The 6,000-nt window shown below is 37.6% G+C and overlaps 1 protein-coding gene across 14 annotated transcripts in view; it reads left to right on the top strand.

Moving 5' to 3' along the window:
- The first annotated feature begins 1,884 nt into the window (after positions 1–1,884).
- mef2aa (myocyte enhancer factor 2aa) overlaps positions 1,885–6,000 on the top strand; it is a 65,892-nt gene continuing 61,776 nt past the window's right edge. For 6 of the 14 annotated variants that reach the window (XM_078949351.1, XM_078949349.1, XM_078949347.1 and 3 more), the window contains exon 1: positions 4,534–4,699. The gene's annotated coding sequence lies outside the window, so the exon portion shown is untranslated. Of the gene's footprint in view, positions 2,160–4,489; positions 4,700–6,000 lie in introns of those variants that run through there. The other 8 variants (XM_023955851.2, XM_023955849.2, XM_023955845.2 and 5 more) reach the window with 4 other exon arrangements.

The following is a 6,000-nucleotide window of genomic DNA, read 5'->3' as shown; positions in this document are numbered from 1 at the left end:
CGTTCCCTTCCGCAGGCTCTCTTAAACCACTCTGTCCTCAGCATGTCTTTTCACTGTGAATGGTGAGAATGAGAAGTGGTGGCACCTGCTCAACCACTTTGGCAATGTCAGAAACTCACACGTACACAGACACATTCAGACACATTTTTGCATATGATGCAGCCATCATGTCAGAAGATCTGTGAAACTAGCCAAAAGTGAAAAGCCTAAGTGTAACATGATGGTTTAATATCAAATAACACCCAACAGGATCTAATGCAAAGCTAAAGAACTGCAGCTGAATGTTGATGCTTTTTGGTGTTGTAATAGATATAAGAAAAGAAACAAAAACATGCATTTATAAGACTTACTGCCACTTTGAAGAATTCACATTTAAGTTTTGGATTTTTGAAGATTTAAACATACTTACCTCATACAGAAACATCAGAAACTGAATCATTTTTGTCTTTCCGAGTAATTAATTCAATCATTCTTGAAATCCGGAAGAAAATGAATAATTGTGAGTGTGGTTGAATCCTGACCTTGTTCAATTTTTAATGAGCTCACTTCATCGGAAGCTACATTTATAAATGAAGTTACAGCACTGATAATTAAAGAACCTTTGTGGTGATCTGGAGCTCAGTACATCTGCTTGAAAAAAACAAAAAGACTCAGGCAAACAAGATTGCATGGATCTGTGGATGTTTGGGTGACTCCTCTTCACAGATGTAGACGTCTTCTAAACGCAGATAGCAACCTATAGGAGACTGTAATCTCAGGGGAGATTTTCACCATTAGGACTTTTGCCTTAGGAAGAACACAGATGCTCCGCAAAATCACAGCAAAAAAAGTTTTGGAGAAGCTTTATTCATGAAAAGAAAGTATCATGATCTGTCTGGCTTCTGGCTTTGTATTGATTTTCAACAAAATTCTGTGTCTGAAGTTGACTTTTAGTTTAGAACTATTCTGCATCACTATGCTTACCAAGGAAATGCTTATAACAAACTCTTTACCCAGGAAAAGGTTATGTTTTCACTATTAGAGAAGCAAGTCTATTGCATTTTCTAATATTCTTTTAAGTTCTCCAATTCCATTAATAAATACTTTTTTTGGTAATATATCTGCTTTATTCTGACTGCTACTAGTACATTTCCTTTTTAAATAAAATACTTGTTATCTAAAATTTCACACTGATAATTACCAGAGCTGATACAAGCTGCATGCATTCTCAGAGTACGGTATGTACAACAGATGGAGAATGAAATTAAGGCTTTTCTACTTTATTGAACATTTAATAATGAAATTTTATTTTAAATGTCAAATGGATCTCAGAAAAATTGGGCACCTTTTCTAATACATTTGTAATTTTCTTATTTTCATATTTTAAGTAATATTCTCCATTTTAGATTGAAACCTTATATTTAACTTGCCTATATGATAAAATTGAACTTATGGCATGTTTGTTTTTTTTAATTAGAGACGGAGAGTGTCTGGGTCTATTTATGGTGTGGTGCAAAGTTGGAAATGCCAGCTGTCAGCTCGGCTTCAAAGCCCTGCTGGAACAAATAATTATTTGGCACTTTCCTGTAGCTGGTTCAAACGCTTTTCTGTCTGTCTCAAACAAATCCGAACAGAGAACATCATTTTTAAACATTTCTTAAAAAGTTTTACCTTAAGACTATTTGTTTGAATCCGAAACCTTTTTCTTTGTATTGACAAAAAAAGAAATTATGAACTACTTTTTACCCTTTCGAGTGAGAAAAAAAAATCTTCAGCACCTTCTAGAGTTATGACTGACAGCTGTGGCTGGTCTGGAGAGCCCTGAGCCAAGTCACATACCCGACATGTCAATGTCCATCTGGGGTCCCACTCTTCAAATCACTGCCCCCCTTACTCCCCAGTCTCACCCTCCATTTTCTGCCCACACAAAGACCGAGGGATAAGAGCAGGGCAGGGTGAGAAGACAGGCCTCTTAAGGCTTGAGGGCAGCAAAGCCAGCTGGTCTGGCTTTGAAGTAACTCAATGGGCAAAGTGATGAGAGCAGAAGAAGAAACAGAAAGAATCACTGAAGGAGCTACAAGGTGTATTAAGGAAAGTTAATATAATTGAAGGTTTTCCAACTGGGGGAAAAGGTTAAGATCACACAAGCAGGTTCTTTGCAGGTATCGCTGCGACATCAGGTGAGACACACCCTTCATCACTTAACTCTGAGACTGAAAGATTATGTAAAAAAATGACATTACAGTTCTCGTATTTTTGTTCAACATGTTGTGGTTTTAAGTTGACCATCCATGTAATCAGTGTATTTGCAGCAACATTTTTTTTAAATTAAAGATTTGATCATTTCTGTAATTACATTTAAAGAAGGTTAAAAAGTAGATATTAACTAGTGTTTTCCTGTTATACAATTAGGCATTTTTTTTTACCCTCTTTTGTCTTTTGGGTTTCATGAAAACAATTTTCTGAATTTATTTAAGATTTTAAAATCTATGTGTATTAGCACCAATCGAAAATAAAGCACTGGCATGTAGAGGAGAGAATGGACAGAGCATTGTGAAAAATATGGGGTCATAAGGAATTTGTCATAGTGCACTTCTAAAAAGATTTTTTTTAGATGTTATTCTTTACTTTTTTGAGAAATGGTGGTACATTTCTCAAAAAAGGTGGTACATGTATTCACAATTTTAGTAAATGCTTTGAGATACTGCAGATGCAACAGTATGGTAGCAGTTGCATCAGTTGTGATAGTGATTTAAATTAATTGTGAATTAAAGTATACATTTTGAGTATTTTTTTAGGGTCAGGTAAATAAACAATAAAGGGTTGTGGACATATTCGGTGTGCAGAGCCATGAAGAAGAAGAGATGCCAAAGACTTTTTCTTTCAGGACTGGAGCAAACTGGTGAGAAAGATAGCACAGATCACTGGGGACAAAGCTGAGCTAGTCCCATACAAAATGATCTCACTGCTGCCTGTTTCATCACAAGTTATTTGAAAACAATACAATGACACAGGATGGCAGAACAGTAAGGTTCAGCAAACATCAGGTTTCCTTTAGACCTCGGGCAATAATTCTGTGTTCAGTAATTTTAAACTGTGGTGTCTTTTATTTGCGAAATAAATCTTAAAATAATGGTAAATAATCAAACCGAATGTGAAAAAATTACTCACCCTGAAAATCTGATATGGATTTTTATAAAAATGGTCCTTGAAGCATGTTTTGCATTTCATTTTTTTAAAAATAAATTTCATTGTTTAATGCCTTGAGGTGTCCCTATTTTTTAACAGAAGTTTTACAAATAAATTCATTTAGACTGAAAACATTTTGGACTAAACCAGACTTGTTAAAACGGTTGCTGAGATCTTAATTTTCCCACAGCCCTAGCAAAAATGTAGCACACATAAAATTGAATTTGTTAGTGTGGGAAGAAAGCTAATTGAATACTCTTTAAACTAAGTTGGAACATTTAAGTTACAATAAAAAGATAGTACATAAAATGTAAACTCTACGTACACTGCCTCACTTTTAGTTTAGACTAAGTATACTATTTATACACTTCAACCGACTACTGTTTGCCAAAAGCAAGCAACATCTTTACCTTTACCTAAGCAGTTAACTGTCATGATTCACAATGATTCTTATTTTTGTCAGACAAATATTATTGTATTCATTTTTTCACTGAATAAAAAAAATGAATGAATATTATTTTAAATTCATTAAATTACTTTAGTATATCTATTGACTAATATGCCTGCCTCAGGCAAATGGTATATGTCTGTTGTAAACATCTGGGGCTTCTTTTTATACTGCTGTCTTTAAACCTATTATCTGCACGTTGATTTACCAAACTGGGTAACACTGTATTGTAAAATGATTAAAGTTTCTCATAGTTTTAATTGAAATTAAAGGAAAGGGGCATGTCAGCTCAGTTTCAAACGTAGTCCCTTTAAAAAATAAAAAAAAGTTTATGAACAACCATTATATCCCTCCGTCTACCGCCACATGCCAGCCGAACCGACCAACCATCATTAGTCCCGTCTCTCTTCTCCAATTGGCTGCTTGACAGACGCTTTGGATTTTGATTGGTCGACTTGGCTGTCCTTCAAACCGAATTCCACTGGTGTTGTTCCTGGAGCTATGACGTCAGTCGCTGCTGTGAGTGAAGTGGCAGCAGCTATAGCTCCCAAGTGCGTTGAGAAAGTTGCGGGTGAAACGCAAAAGTTGGTTGCGAACGAAGTTAAAAAAAAAAGAGTCATCAGCGGATTTTTGTTAACTGTTTACGATGTTTATGAAGAGTTGCCGCACCGACGGCAGCTTTTATGGTGGCATGAACACAGTTACAGTTTCTTAAACCTCGCCTCTAATCCGTTTAAGTAAGTGTCTCTCGTCCGCTGCGTACCACTTTCTGTCATCCCCCCGTGTTGTTACAGCAAATATGAGATTTTCCTTGTGTGTGAGGCATGTTTTGACTGTGCGTGAGAGGAGGAGGAGGAGGAGGAGGAGGAGGATGAGGAGGAGAGGGAGGGGTGGAGTAGAAGGAGAGGCAGCTCGTCAGATTGGGGAGGAGTCTCACACTGACAAGAGGGAGATTGGCTTTTCTGAGTTTGTCAGCTCCCCCTAAAATAGCAGCCGGCGCGTAAATGTGATCCGAAATTACGTTTATCCACTGGAGTCACCGATATAGAGTGTCTATATTCAGCGACTGGCCCGGGAGTAAAGGTGAGTAACGGAAATAGCAACAATGTTGTGGAGTGCGGCAGCGGCACTGCTGTGTGTGTTAAGCTACAGTTACTGAGGGGAGGAAAGCACAAGAGGGAGACCCGGAGTGGATGTGGGGAGGCATCGTTTACCCTCCACACGAGGCTTTAGGAGTGCACCACGTTAAGCTCGCGTAGTCAGTGACATGAAAGTCGAGCGGCGGCGGCTTCTCAGTGAGCCGTCGGTGCCATAAAATGCCCCGGAGCCGGGTTAAAGGGTGCAGTCAGGGCAGGCGCGCGCTGTTGATATCTGTCAGTTGTGAAAGTTTTTCTCGGGATTTTTAGCGCTCGTGCCGGCTGTGAAGAAGTTGCACGCGGATTGTAAAGCCACCACCAGAAAAAAGTCCACAAAATAAAAGCTCAAGCTGTAAAACAGACGCGTCTTTGAGGCAAACCAGTAATCAGCGTTTATAAACACTGGAATCACTCTTGGCTCACTCTCGCTGTGACAGTATCATGCTGGTTGTCAGCTGTTCGAATTACCGTCAATTGCACGTTTTGGAGCTTCTTAAGTCTTTAAAAACACATTTTAAAAAGTGTGATAGAGCTAAAATAATAACATAATTGTAACCAGAACAAGAATATTTTTTCTGAATTGCCTTTTTTAAACCAACATTTTATTATTAAAACATGTTTAATGGCTTTAATAAGATAAACTAAGTGCAGTGAAGCGAGATGCTTTAGAAGTTACCCCCATCTTGTCTTCTGGCCGCATAGAAGATGGCTTAAACTTCTTGAGTTTTAATAATGAAAGCGTCTGGCAGCGTGACACTGCAAAGTAAAAGCTGAAAATATGGGTCTAAGCGCTTGGAAGAGAGGATCTTTACTGTCATGTGTGTGTGAGACCTTAAAGTGTGTTTGACCTTAAGGAGTAGGAATTGGTTGACAGTGAGCTGATTTGATTTAAAAAAAATTGAATTTTATTTTGATAGGCCAACTTTATTGGTATCACCAAAGACAACTTTCCCATTAACCTGAAAAAGGGGCCCATTTTAATTTCACATGTAAGCTAGAGCGTAAATGCAGTTATTACCATTTTCATGGATGTCTTTGATGTTGCAGTTTATAAAGTTTTGTCAGTTTGAAATTTGCTTTTTAATACCGAAAATATAAAAACATGTCCAGTCAGAAGAACATAAAATGTTGCGATCCCAGGCTCTTGCTGCATTATTAAAGCAAACTTTTCATTTTATCCTGCTTTATATCTCACCTTTTTTCCTTATGGCATGCGCTTTATTGTACCAGCTTGTTGCCAATGATTTC

This window comes from Oryzias latipes, chromosome 6, assembly GCF_053564925.1.
Source record: "Oryzias latipes strain Hd-rR chromosome 6, Olatipes_Hd-rR_3.1".
Classification (NCBI taxonomy): Eukaryota; Metazoa; Chordata; class Actinopteri; order Beloniformes; family Adrianichthyidae; genus Oryzias; species Oryzias latipes.
The sequence above is the reverse complement of the archived record's forward strand: the minus strand, read 5'-3'. Positions and strand labels throughout refer to the sequence as shown.